We start from the raw sequence: 15,365 nt of genomic DNA, 5'->3' as shown, positions 1-15,365 counted from the left end.
TATTCTCAAATAGCCGGTTCTAGTAAACTAAATGCCCTTCCTGAGGAAATATATGGGTTGTAGATGCTGAAATAAACTAGGTTAAAAATATTTATTACACAAAAGAGATGCTAACTGAAAGAGGCACACATCCTTGTTCTCCCAACAGTTTCTCACTTGTAAATGGCATCTCTAAAGGGTTGTCCAAATTCCTAGTGTGGGCATGTAGAGTAGACAGCTGAGTCACAGCTGCTGAAATGAGACCATGCCTCCCTCCCGCTCATGAAGGGAAGAAATAGGGAGAAAGGAGTGAAAGAGAATTAGTGCCAACAGCTTACTTAAAATTCACTGGCTTGAGAAGTCTATGAGATTCCTGGGCCAATTGGAAGCCATTACTCTACCATGTGGAGTGTCTGAAGCATGAAATCTGCCTTTTGTTAGAGAACTCTTATCATTGGCCATAGTTTGTACAAAAATGTATCTTCTTTCTGCAGAGATCTTTCCTGTATTGCAGAAATGCTAGTGTTCTCTGGCCTATCATATGAGGCTGCTGGCCTACCATTCTAGTTTGCATTTTCGACTTGGTGATAACCTGGCCAGCTTGTTGGCTTTCTCCTGAAGTTTGATGTTTCTCTTCCCCTCGCGGTACGTATTTGAAAAGAAGTTTGGAACTGCCAGCTTTGCTTGGATTTGAACTATGGCTTGGTGCCTTACTAGCAATGAGACCTTGAACAAATTACTCAAGCTCTCTCTACCTTAGTTTCCTCATCAATAAAATGGGAATGATAATAATGCCCAACTTTTTAGGTTGTTGTGGGGATTAAATAAATTGTTTCATATTAATGTACCCCCCACCAAGGTGTGGGGATTAAATGAATTGTTCAGATTGCTTAGAACGTTGCCTGGCTTGTCGCCACTCTGCCATCAATGGCTGCTGAATATCCTGTATTGGAAGTAGCATTGAAGATGATTGGAAAGATATATTAATTTACCAACAAATTAACACTCCATCTCATAGAAAGAGCACTAATAAATTAAGATCTGCTCCATATCACCATTACTAATATTGTTTTAGAATTTTTTATGGATTTAAATAATTTTACACACACACAGAGGAAAACAAACAGTATTATTTAGACATTATGAATTTATACTTAGAAGGCCCAGTAGCATCAATTGTAAAATTACTAGGTTTAGATCATTAGCAAAATGATTTGAGAATGCAAATTTTCAAAAAGAGGTGACTTTTCCAAATATCATCAATAAATTATAAGAAAGTATAATGTGGGAAAGGCTAGAAATAAATGTAAACCAAAATATTAGCACTTACTACTTCTGGTTTTTGGGAATATATGTGATCTTTTAAATAAATTTAAAAAGCCCTATTGTTTACTTAGTATTTACTGTGTGCTGTGAACTGTGTTAAGTAATTTTTGTATTTTAAAAGTAACTATTGGCTTTACACTTCATTTGTGTTCTGACCAAATATTTTCATTAGTCCCCTTTGAGATCCATAAAGCCTTTCTGAGTTTTGTGAATGTAATGCAGCTAAAGATTATAATTGTAAAACTGCATTCCAAATGGCACGTATTGTAATTTGCTGCTACTTATATCTGCTTGAAGCTGTCAATATGTAGAGAATAGATTTGATCATAGAACTGAAGTAAAACTGCTCTCAATTTAGGAGTGAAAAATTTTAAGGCCCCACCTACTTTCTCTGTGGGAAAAGATGTTTCTATTTTCTGTGTGTGTTTATATTTTCTGTATTTAATGTAGATAGTAATGTTGACTAGTTTACATCTAACTTTTCTTCCAGGTAACACTGAGATTTAGAAAAAGTACAATATGGCTGGCACCCTGAGTTTTTGGAGAGCTTAACTTTGTGTCCGAAATGCTTAAGAAGAGGAGTGTGTTCATTTGCTGTGGTTGTGATTATGATTATAAACTTAAGGCTGGTAGGCCGGGTGTGGTGGTTCATGCCTGTAATCCCAGTACTTTGAGAGGCTGAGGTGAGTGAATCGCATGAGCTCAGAAGTTCGAGACTAGCCTGTGCAGCATGGCAGCACCCTGTCTCTACAAAAAAATACAAAAATTAGTCAGGCGTCGTGGCATGCACCTATAGTCCCAGGTACTCAGGAGTCTGAGGCAGGAGGATCACTTGAGCTCCAGAGGTTGAGGCTGCAGTGAGCCAAGATCGTGCCACTGCACTTCAGTCTGGGCGACAGAACAAAGACCCCATCTCAAAAAGAAAATAAACAAACCAACGTAAGGCTGGTAAGGAAGTTTTGCCACTGAAGGCCCAGCCTCAGCCAAGTTAGTGATTGGGCAGGAAGTCAGCTCTCACCCTCACTTACCCTGCAGTTCCCCTCCCCTGTGACTTCTACACCAGTATTTTATAGTACTATAAAGTTTTCTTTGACTCACACAGTTCTCATTTCACCCTTGGAGATGCAATTAATGCCGTTGAGTCAGATTCAGTAGACTTTCACTCATTGTGCTGTTAGGGTCTTTAAAGAAATCACAGATACTCCAATTTAGGACTGCCTGTTGTGGAGGTTACCACAGCCCGATGCAAGGCCACATGACAAATCATTCATAGTGATTTTTAATGTTTTGGTAGAAATAATATTTCTTGAAAACATGACTATGTTATTGCCAATATCTGCCCAGCAAAAAGTAGTTTTTGTCTCTTTTACAATATGCTCAGAATATATGAAAAACAAATCTTCATATGAAACAGTCAATCCTTTTTATAGATTGTTAAAGGGGACTGAGGGTGAACTGCAGAATCCTATAAATTGGATGATTCTCATTTTGTGGGTATATTTACTTGTTGACCTGATCGCAGCAGGGAGAGGGTGCACATATTTCCTTCTAGATACAGCAGTCCTTCACTGGTTGGAGGTTAAAAGCTGTTGAAAAATAACCTGAATGCATTTCATGAAAGAATCTTAGACAAATACAATTACTTGGAGTATCAGCTAATTGCTTGCTCTATACCATGATTTTCATGTCTTACTTCCTCCAGCCTGACTTCCTCCATGTACCTTCTTGGTCTGAGTAAAATCTATGGTAATAACCAAATCGTAGACTAAAATTAATCATAATGGTGAGGGCTAAAAGGAGGGGTTAGGAAAGGACTTGACCCTGGATGGTATTTTCTTATTTTTCTTAGTACATTTAACATGTGTATTAGTCCATTTTCACGCTGCTGATAAAGACATACCTGAGACTGGGCAATTTACAAAAGAAAGAGGTTTAATGGACTTACAGTTACACATGGCTGGGGAGGCCTCATAATCTTGGCGTAAGGCAAGGAGGAGCAAGTCACATCTTACGTGGAATGGCAGCGGGCAAAAAGAGCTTGTGCAGGAAAACGCCCTCTTTTAATAACAACTACAACAGCATGGGAAAATCCTGCCTCCGTGATTCAATTACCTCCCATCGGCCCCCTCCCACAACACCTGGGAATTCAAAATGAGATTTGGTTGGGGACACAGCCAAACCATATCAACATGTAACTTTACAAGTTGATTGTATTGTAGTCCATTAATTGAAAATGCTATTTCTAGGAACAGATTTTATTTTACTAATGCCAGGCTATGAGTAAAAATGTTGAATTAAATAATGTTATGAGTAATAGTAGCTAGGTAGTCACAGTCATAGTTCAAGCATTTCATAATGAAAATATACATATTTACATCTTCTGGCAAAGTTATAAACCCATCCCTTCCAGATAAAGCAGCATCAGAAATACTTATGATGTGTCTACCTCTATTATACCTAATCTATTTTGCATTCTGATTTTATCTTCAGAAAAGGCCTGCAGTTACTGAAATGATAAGTGAAAAGGAGGTAAGTTATGTAATTAGATGTCAGGAGAATAATAGGAAGTTATAGCCATTTTTTAGATAAGTTTATTGTTGGCTGACTTAAAATGCTATTGGTGTAATCAATCTTTTCTTGGATAGATTATCTTAAAATGTTGCTTCCCATAAGTAGTTTCCCTGTGTTTATTTTCTTAATCCACTAAATTGCTAGCTGAAACAGTTCGTGGCTAGGAAGGGATACTTTTATGTCACAGATCTCCTATGACACTGTCTTCTTTCCATTTTTGTAATTGATTCAACATCTCTTTATCTCTGTAACATATTTGGATCTTTTTATTCTGTCAGCATTTGGCCAAATAATTGCTAGATCCTATGTTGTTTCTTAAAATATGCTTTGTCTTAATCAATTGTTAATGTTGAATATTTAGATTCTCCACATGAATTGACTATCATGATATCTTACTATTATTCATTAGTCCAAAGTTTAAGGGTATATTTGCAAGCCATTTTGCTCTCAGTGCCCTTCAAGTCTGTTCTTTCAATTTTTTCCTGTAGCCATTGGGTTCATCTAAAAAGACCCATAGACATTTTGCTTTTGCTTCTAGCAGTATTGGTGGCCTTAGCTTGTATTTGTAGGACTCAGGACTAAACATATGCCAACATTTATGTAGGGTAGAAGTGAAAATGCTGGATTATAGGGCAAGTATATTAACAACTTTGGTAAATGAAACCAAGTTGCCCTCAAAGTACCAGTTGTCCTGTTGTTATCTCCTCTATGATCAATACTACATATTGTCAATCCTTTGCTTTTTTGCAAATGATATAGACAAACTCTTCATTTTTGTTGCAATTTGCCCTTACTCGAATAGTGAAGCTGAGAGATTTTTCCTATGTTTATTGGAACATTAATTAGGGGTAGTTTTTTGTTTGTTTGTTTGTTTGTTTGAGAGAGTCTTGCTCTGTCGCTCAGGCTGGAGTGCAATGGCACGATCTCGGCTCACTGTAACCTCCACCTCCTGGGTTCAAGCTATTCTCCTGCCTCAGCCTCCTGAGTAGCTGAGATTACAGGTGCCCGCCACCACGCCCAACTATTTCTTGTATTTTTAGTAGAGATGGGGTTTCACCATGTTGGCCAGGCTGGTCTCGAACTCCTAACCTCAGGTGATCCGTCTGCCTTGGCCTCTCAAAGTGCTGGGATTACAGGCGTGAGCCACTGTGCCCAGCCAGGGCAGTTTTATTTTTAATAATTACTTGCCAGGATGTCCTTGTCAGAAACACATTGTAATAATTTGTTTTATCAATTTTTAGTGACTTGAATATTTCAAAATATAAGGTATGGCTTGAGATGAGAAGTGAGTCATGAAAGCTATAATACTACAGAGAAGATACCAGACTTCAAATGCTATCTTCATACTGCTAGTGCTTTAATCTATTATGCAAATCATATTTGCCAGCTTTCTTCCCCCATACTTGAAATTTAAAAACTTCTTGGTTTTTGTATTTTATTCTGAAGAACTGTGTTCACCTTTTTAATAAACCTTATAATTTGATAGATTAAAACTTGGTCATTATGTTTTAGAGCAAGGGCTGGAGGGAAAATTGAAAGAATGTTGAATAAATGAGTTTTATAATACTTTAGTGAATCATTTTTTCTTTCTTCTTCTTCTTCTTTTTTTTTTTTTTTTGACAGGGTCTTGCTCTGTCAATCAGGCTGGAGTACAGTTGCACAATAGCTCACTGCAGTCTCAAATTCCTGGGCTCAAGAGATCTTCCCGCCTCAGCCTCCCAAGTAGCTGGGACTACAGGTGTATGCCACTCCTCCTGGCTAATTTTTAAAAATTTTTGTAGACATGGGGATCTCGCTTTGTTGCCCAGGCTGGTCTTGAACTCTTAGGCTCAAGAAATCTAACCCCTCTGTCTTCCCAAAGTGCTGGGATTACTGGTATGAGCCACTGTGCCAGGCCCCAATCATCTAACTCTGATGAGATCAGAATATTTCAAGTTTGGAGATCTTTTCATACGTACTGTTGTTCTTAGGAACCACGAACTTCTGATATACTAGAGTTTGAAGCAAAAGAAGGTTAACTTCTTTTTTTTTTTTTTTGAGACGGAGTCTCACTCTGTCGCCCAGGCTGGAGTGCAGTGGTGCAATCTCGGCTCACTGCAAGCTCCGCCTCCCGGGTTCACGCCATTCTCCTGCCTCAGCCTCCCGAGTAGCTGGGACTACAGGCGCCCGCCACTGCGCCCGGCTAATTTTTTGTATTTTTAGTAGAGATGGGGTTTCACCGTGGTCTCGATCTCCTGACCTCGTGATCCGCCCACCTCGGCCTCCCAAAGTGGAAGGTTAACTTCTTATCTCCATTAAATTATTGCCTGTGGGTTGGACAAGCTTGATCTAGATGTTTTCCTCACTAAAATACTAACTAATGATGACTTAAATGTACACAGCACTTAGCTTTTAATATCATAGGATATTGTGGAGAAGTTTTCAAATTAATTGACACACGTTTCTAAGTAGTAGTTGGAAGTAGAAATTGGAGGGAGTCCAAATAGTTTCTTTGTTGGTATAGAAATGAACACACACACAAACCTGAATCTTGGTGAGATCCAATGTAAAATTTTATTCACTATTCCCCCCTTTAACACTGTCTTTGTTAGGTTAGAATGGCCATTGACTTACATGTCACTTAAATGTCTGTGCAAAGCAGTGCTTTTTGCTGCTTGGGAAATCTTTATGAGGTGATTCCACTAAATGGTAACCATATGCACTCAACTGAGGGAGGAAATTTGAGGAGAAAGTTACTGTGATTCAGGTTTCAGCATTGATTTGGTTAGAAGTTGACACCTTTAAAGATTATCTTAAAAGTTTCACTAAAACTTCCCTTAAAACCCAGAGTGCTGTCTTTATGAGAAAGGGAGCAAAGGTCCCCGACATCCAGGGTTCTGATGTCAGTCAACATTAACAAAACGATTTGCTTGTGTTTGTGTGAGTGGCTTGTTTGCTCTGGACCAGACAGAAGGCTAAACTGTCATTAAATTATGCTTAGAATGAGAAGAACTGGTTAATGTATCCAATAGCAATAGTTAATATACTGGTTGTAATGAGGATGACATCCAATTATCTATTCTAACCAAAGAAAATGACAGAAAAAAACCATCATTCTTTAGTCTTAAGAATTGTGTTTTAAGAAGTTTGAAAAACCCAAACATTGGCCCATATGCCTTCTATGTTAACCTAGTCTAGAAACATTTTGATATGCAAGGGGGTTAACATTAATGAAAAATATAGGAAGATAAAGTTTTATATATATATAAAAATTATTATTATTTTTGTGATGGGGTCTCACTCTGCCACCCAGGCTGGAGTGCAGTGGTATGATCATGGCTTACTGCAGGCTTGACCTCCCAGGCTCAAGTAATCAGCCTCTCGGGTAGCTGAGACTATAGTCATGTTCCACCATGCTTGGCTAATTTTTTTTTATTTATTTTTTGTAGAGGTGGGGTCTCCCTATGTTGCCCAGGGTAGTCTCCAACTCTGGGCTCAAGTGATCCTCCTTAAAAAAGTGTTCTTTTTTTTTGTTTTTTGATTTCAAGATGCATTTTAATTATTTACATAAATTAATTGGTTATCTATTTTCTTGAAGTGTATTTCAAAGTCCTACAAAACTTAATTGTTGACATCCTTAAAATGTAGTTGAGTATACTTAAATTTCCTTTGCTAATCTGAAGTAAAACTTTAAATTCAAACCCTCAAAGCAGGTCTTTGCCCTTCCTCTAGGAGGTTGGGTCACGGAATTCTGTTTTACGTCCCTTCATAAAAAAAAAAAAGAAAAATGATCTCTCTCCCATCATGCTTGAGCTAAGTCAGGAGCAACTGCTGAAATAAGCCAGTGTGTGTCTCATATGGGTGAAGTGGAGCCCACCAGTAATCAGTAATCTCTCCAGGAGAAACAAAACAAAACAAAGATATGTTTAAATGTGAGCTTCGGTGGTTTCCAATTTTACCAAAATGTAAATATGGCTTCAGTTGAGAATTTTATTTTTCAGTACATTTACTCTCTATTACTTTGTTCGATGAGTTTCTCTAGATTGTGTATCTAACACTAAGTGAAAAAGACCTTTTACTGGAATAGTTAAAAGTATAAAAAATAGGAAAAGAAACTTGGGTAAATATACTCACTAATGATCTTTGGGAAAACACCTGGTTTATTATCCTACAGTTTGTGCAAGGGCTACTGCAAAAATAGTCCAAACAAAATTGCTTTTAATGTTTTCAAAGATAGAAAATTCACTGGTTTATACATGCTTTAGGGGTAGGTGAGGTGAAAAGTGAAGGTTGCCAAGCAAGAGTGATAGGATAGTGTTAATGATCATATAAATTTTCAGCCTTAAGTCACCCTATTTAAATAAAATTATTTGTAGAAATTTTAGTTAATTAGCTAGGCTTTTATAGCTTTTTCTAATAAAGACCCTTTCCTGTCAGTGATATCAGGGATGCCTGAGAGACGTTGATATATTATATGGTTCAAAGTTTACCACATGTCTATTCTCATAGGATGCAGCATCATCATGCTACCAAATGGGTGGAATGGGGAATACCTTCTCTTGAGGTTGTGCCCTTTGGACGCAGCTGTACTGGATAATTCTGAAAATGGCTAATCCTGCCTCACTTTTAGGAGACACTTAATATAGTGTTTAAGAGTAAAGAACCCATAGTGCCTAGGTTCAGCCCCTGGCTCTGGTACTTTCTTGCTCTGTGACTCTTGGCAAGTTTTATTTTTTCTTCTTTGGAGTGCTTTTCACTAACATGTTCCTTTTACATTTTCAAAACCTCTTTTCATCTGTGAAATCATTTCTATGGGTATTTGGCATGTAATTAATTACCCATTAGCTCCATAATGAGGTTGGATGAAGTCACATACTTATTGGCAGAGCTGCCCAGGTCTCAGAGGCTTATTTTTGAATTCCAACTTGTACCTGAGACCTAAAAATTAGGTAAGATTTGGATTGATCACACTTCGGGATCCCCTGCTACAATGGATATGCGGTTACCTGTATTTAAAACAAAGAACTGCTGACCTTTTTCCTTTTAATAGCTGATTCCTTGATTTACCTAACTATTCTTCATTTTATTTCATTTATGGAAAGAGCACTGAACTAGTGAAGCATAGTAGGAGATAACTTGCACGCAGGTATGCATGTATATGCTAGGGCATGAGGTATTTCCCATTGTGGTCTTACAAGCTTGAAGCATTTGGACGGGAGGCCCTTGAAAGTGTCTCTTGTTCTCACCTTTTCTAGTCTCACTTTATTACTCATACTGCTTGCCAGCCAGACAACTGATTTGGTTTCAGATGTAGCACTATCATTCTCCATTTCTGGTTCAGTTGCTTGGCTGTGGCTCACCGCTACTCCTCTTAATATGTGAGAAAGAAAATGTGGAGGTGATGCAGAAGTTAAAGGTTCTTGATTGTAAGCTTTTAACCAGACTATGTTCTGCCTATGGTTTAAGATCAGAGTGATCTAAACCAGGGGTTGGTGAACTTTGGGCCAAATTCAGACTGTGGCCTGTTTTGTGAATAGAATTTTATTCAAGTACAGCCATAGCTATGCCCATTTGTTAGGTATTCTTTGTGGCTTCTTGATACTATGACAAGAGTTTTGTAGTTATGACAAAAATGGCATGGCCCACAAAACTGGAAACATTTACTAACTTGCTTTTTGTACATGAAGTTTGCTGACTCCTACGCTAAAGGAAGGTATTTCCTGACTGTTTGAAAGTATATATGATGAGTGTTCAGGTAAAACTGGTTTTGGCAATATGGTAATATTGCCTTTGTATAAACTGTTTTTAGTCTTTCTGTGTATATTAGATGGAAACCATATTTCTCTTTTTGTTAAGGGCTTAGCTGTTAAATATGTACATCTGTATAGCATATAGAGAATAAACTGGGAAGAATAAAACATGAAAAAATAACGATGCTTTTTTAACCAAAAAAAAACTGTGTTGGGTGTTAGGAGCTTGACATGCATTATGACTAATCCTAACACCACTGTGCTATAGCTGTTATTATTTTGATCATACTGGGGAGGAAATTGAAGCTAAAAGAGGTAAAATATGAAAGCTATTTATGTATTTAGCCATTACTCCAGGCTGTGTCTAGATATATTGTCTCTCTTCTATTACCTGCGTGGATGATGTATGGCCCATACTTAAAATTCTTAAGCCTTATTCATAGATGTATAAGAGATTTTAATGTTGTTTCTCTGTAAAGATGAAGGGGGTGGAACTGAACTTGTTATTCCGTTCTGGTTAATTCAGTCTTATTGAAGATTGTTTATTTAGTTGGAGTGGAGCATCTGCTTCTAATAATATACAATTTGAATAGAAGTCTTACTAGCTAAATAATCTTGGATTATATGAACATATATTCTTGGCTAGAGATGGAACTCAAGGGATGAACAATTAGATAAGTAACAATTGTGTTTGAAGTGAGTTCTTCTGTCATCATTAAGAGTTATTTCTACCTATCAATAAATAATGGGTTTGGATTTCCTGAAATGTGTCTCTAGTTGTTTTTCCTTAATGAAGGAGTTAGACCTAAATAATATTTTCACACCCTAATTAACTACAAGCAGGGCAAAGGATACTTTCAGGATCTCAAGTGATTATTATTTAAAGAACTCCTATTCATAAATTTTCTGTTTTCTTCTAGTAGATCCTCTTTGGTAATGAACCAGAGCAATATATTATGACTAGTGACTCATAAATATGCCCTTAAAACCATTTGTTACTTGTATCTACTTGGAATTTTTCCTATTTTAATTTCAGTACTTAAATTGGAAAACAAAAGTGTTGCTTATCATTAGAGCAGGTATAAAGTACCTAAATGTTTATCACGGTATGCCAGTTTTTATTTTGTACCTTCAGTATTCCCAGAAGTGTAGCGTTAAAAGGAAAAAAAAAAATGATTCACATATCCCAGTATATTTCAGAGGAAATAGGAACTTTATTTAAAAGCAGTAATTTCTGGCTGGGCGCAGTGGCTCACGCCTGTAATCCCAGCACACTGGGAGGCCAAGATGGGTGGATCACGAGGTCAAGAGATTGAGACCATCCTGGCCCCACATGGTGAAACCCCGTCTCTACTAAAAATACAAAAATTAGATGGGCATGGTGGCACGAGTCCCAGCTACTCAGGGGAGGCTGAGGCAGGAGGATCGCTTAAACCTGGAAGGCAGAGGTTGCCGTGAGCTGAGATCGCGCCACTGCACTCTAGCCTGGGCGACAGAGTGAGACTCCGTCTCTAAACAAAAACAAAAACAAAAACAAAAACAAACAAACAAAACCATTAATTTCTATACTTCTGTAAGGTGTTTTTCTGGGAATAAACTGTATTACTTAGATTATCAATAGAACTGCATTTAAGATATTTAGTAATTTTCATTCTTTTTACAATTTTTGTGAAATATATTGGCTTTTTTGTAATGAATTTTGTAGATCATACCAACAAATTTATATGATGGTTTCTGATTAGCATAGATAGATGACAAAGTTAGTTTAACTCAGTATTGCATGTGTCCTTATGTGACATGTATTAATCTTTCTCTGTGTCCTGAATGGAAGAAAGATCATTCCAAGTTGATAATCACTTACATGAGCAAAGTTATGTATCACAGCTTAATTCACAATTGGAGAAGGTTAATTTGTCCATTTTTGAGGATCGTCAAGCAGCTTTACTAAGGATATTGTATTTTCCAACATATTTTGTCTTGGACTTTCTTTTTACTTGAAAAAACTATATATATTCCAAAAATTTAAGAAAATGCTTCATATCTTCAGCTAAATAAAGCTTGTTCTTTACAAGCAGTAAAGAACCATGAAAGATAATTCTATTTTGTTTCTTGCTACTGTACTCAGTCAGAAAATTAAGAATCTAGAGGTGCCATGGAGGGGAGAGTGTGGAAGATCCTAGGACAATAATCTTTTAAAAGAATGTCCTTCACAGCTCTCCATTGATCTACGACTTTTCATTTTTCTTCAGTTCAACTTTGTTTAAATTAACGTGACCCCAGGTATTATTGAAAAGTTTTACTTCAGAAAGGACTTAAATTTAGTATTCATTTCTTTCCTGATTCTACAGAAAATGTCTCTGGTTCCGTGTTCTCTCATAGAGCTTTTACCCTCTGTTTAAATAAGCACTCAAGAATCTAAATGCTAGATATTTAGGCAATATAGTTTTGGGGTCAGGGGTACTTACTTTTCTTTCCTTTTTACGTTTAATCTTTTTGGTGTCTAATACTACTTAGTACCACATTTTTCACTGAGCAGTTTAGGAATAAAAAGATATTCTGGCAAGTTCATATCAGCTTGATTTTTATTTTCAGATGAACAGGTTGCCAACCCCTTAAGTGGCTTGCTATCATAGAAACAGACCATTTCGGTGATAGATCTGTCCCTTAGTTGATTGATTGGCGTAGAGGAATTAGCAATCTGTGAAATGCTCTTCAGAAGTAATTTTCCTCCAAAGGTCAAGGAACTGTGGTCACCATTTCTCTGGCATGATTTGCAGCTACTCATTGTAGCCTTATTACCAGTAGCAAACGCAACAGCTGAAATGGAATGTTTCCTTGCTCATTTTTCTTTCCCTCTGCCTAACTAAATTTCTTGAACACCAGTTTGGTATTACCTCTTTCTGTTCTGCCATCTGCCATCCAGCTCAGTGAAACTTTAAATTCATAAAGTATGTTTTAATTTATGAATTAGGAGCTTGCTATGACATTTCTCTTTTTAAATAGATTTATGTAATACTATACATAAAGATGTCTTGAACTCAAGAACATGTATTGAGGACCGCGTATAATAGAGGACTTGGTGTTTAGGCCTTTCTAGTGAGTCCTAAATGGTCAATAGGAACTGTATATGATGGAATTAGTTCAGGATATATTATGCGCTCTCTGTTACAAGGTTGAAACAAATTATTTTCCTCTGTTTCCCTCTATTCCTCTTTTAACTCAACATGGATTATTACCATTTTTTTTAATGTGGCTTGAATTGCCTCATACTCTTGGATAAAATCTTTTAAAGATTTTAATACCGCTGTAGAACAAACTCTAAACTCCTTTTTCTGACATCTAAAACTTTTCGTATTTACTTTCATTTCTTCCTAGTTTCCTATGTATTCTGGATGCTCATTATACAGAATTATTTGAAATTTCACAACATATGATGTTCCTTTAGACTTATATGCCTTTGCTCTTGCTTTCCCTCTAGTTTTATTCCCATTTCCATTCTGGCTTTGCTCTGTTTGGTATATCCTTCCTCATATTCACTACGAGTAACTCATTGAAACCTTCCCTAACCAACCCTGGTGTGGGTAGCCAATTCTTTAATGTTCTTTGGAATTTTCATATTATTATCCCGCATAACACATTGTATTTATTTTAATATATATGTCTCCCATAGTTTGTCTCATTTATCAGTCCAGTTATTTTTGCATTTCCTATCATCTACTCCAGTATACTGTATTTGCCCTTAACCTTGAAATACAAAATTCTTTACAAAAAAATTTGTAAAAGATTTATTAGTATGCTATATTTTATGCCTCTTGGATTAGACCTTGTTGTAAATTAGAAATTAAAAATTATTTAAAAAGCTTTCTTATTACTTAAGTCAAGTAGACCAGTAATGATTTTCAAGACTGCTTTGACAAATTTCAGATAGGGAAGGGATGCGCAACAAATAGCAAGCGTTGACCCACTTATTTTGTACAGCTACTCCTAGTTGTTATTGCTAATCAGAATCCTGTAGTCTAAAATTAACAGTGGCTATGAAGGAGAGCAATTAAGGCCATTTGTCTTTCAAATGAGTCAATGTGGGTCCCACTGGTAGTTTAAATTTATATACAGAGGGCACTCACACTATTATAAAGGGTAATGGGGGCCCTGAAGGCCTGTGTTACAAAGCAGTAAATTATTTTAGAGTTTGATAGCAAATTATATTTTGAGAAAAACATTCCTCTTGCTATGTGAAGATACATTTCCTAGCAACCTATTTTCATTGATTAATTTTAAATTAAAAAGTACATCTTTTTTAATGAGAGCATTTATAAAAGGTCTATTTTAAGCATATTTAAAAGACAATATTAAGGTTTCGAGTTCTCGAGTTTGGTTGTTTTATAGGATTGCTGTAGTCATAAGAGTGATTCAAGAATACACTCAACATATTCTCCTTTTGGAAAAGATTTCAGAGCTTGTAGTGCCACCATGATATCTCTAATGTCTCCTGCTTTGCCTGTGACACTGACCCCTCCCTGTCATTGGTGAGCAGTGTAACTTTCACTTATACTCAGATTGCCAAACTTTTGATGAGGAAAGTAAATTCCTTTTTTTACAGAGAAGAATTTACAGCACTGGAGTTTACTACTCCTTAGTCTGTTGCTTGGTCAGAGAATTCACTGAGTTTCTTCACAGAGATCCCTATGGAAACTGAACAAATACGCTATTTGAAAGGAGACAGGTTATTGGTTTTTCTCATTAAACCCACTGCTGGATTTTCATTAGTTCTAATGCATTTTCTTTCAGGATGAGACATATAGGCCAGTTCTTATTTTCATGATTTGAATAAACTAAATATGTTGAGTCGTGTGTGCCTGTACACATCGCCTAAGAAGCAAAAATAATCCTTCTACTTTTGCAATACAATTACCCCTGAAAATTACGCCAGAAAAACCATGACTGATGCAAATGGGGAATGCTACCCCTGTTTAAAAAGACCAAGTTATTAAATAAAGTAGGAACGGTGAAAGTGATTATAGGCTAATCTGATTGGTTTTATGCTTGAGTCACCCCCAACCTTTTAAATCATAATTGTGTATGAAAGTAATCTAAATAAAGCATGAAAGATATCACAGACCTCAAACACTTTAGACCCTAAAAAGCTTTATGTTTCATTGGCTATTATGAGATTTCAAAGAATTCTTTTAAAGCAAAGATGTTAGTAAAACTTAAATTATTTCACCTTCTTGAACTTGCATTGTAGAGGAAGACAACTTTCACTCTTATTCTTCCTCTACTTCTCACCACTAAAGTTACTAAAAACGATTTAGACTCTAGGTGGTTTGTGAGGCAGGAGAATAGGGTCCGGAGGCAGGGAACCTAAGGCTGATTCACCTGACGTCCTAGAACTAAATAGAAAGGAAAACCCCAACTTTCCAGGCCTTAGTAACAGAAGGACCACAGCCTACTCCCTTTGCAAACTTCCTTGTTTTCTGAGTGGTGATGGAAAATTGAAAGTACCTCTGATTGGTTGCAGAAAGTACTGTAAAGTGTTGATTGCGGGCCACCACTTCATTTACATGAGGTGAACACCAAGTGGCCAATCGGAAACCTCTAGGGAGGTATTTGGACCTGAGAAGATTCCGTATTGTTCCCTTGAGCCGCTGCTTGCGGACTCCCACAGTGTGGAGTGTACTTTCATTTTCAGTAAATCTCTGCTTTTGTTACTTCATTCTTTCCTCGCTTTGGTGTGGATTTTGTCCAATTCTTTGTTCAAGA

General features: G+C 36.8%; 1 protein-coding gene across 5 annotated transcripts in view; it reads left to right on the top strand.

Moving 5' to 3' along the window:
• The window catches only part of PTPRK (protein tyrosine phosphatase receptor type K), a 560,471-nt gene that overhangs the window by 108,442 nt on the left and 436,664 nt on the right, over positions 1-15,365 (top strand). The window lies entirely within an intron of this gene.

Source organism: Gorilla gorilla, chromosome 5 (genome assembly GCF_029281585.2).
Source record: "Gorilla gorilla gorilla isolate KB3781 chromosome 5, NHGRI_mGorGor1-v2.1_pri, whole genome shotgun sequence".
Taxonomy (NCBI): Eukaryota; Metazoa; Chordata; class Mammalia; order Primates; family Hominidae; genus Gorilla; species Gorilla gorilla.
This window is presented reverse-complemented; position numbering and strand designations above follow the sequence as displayed.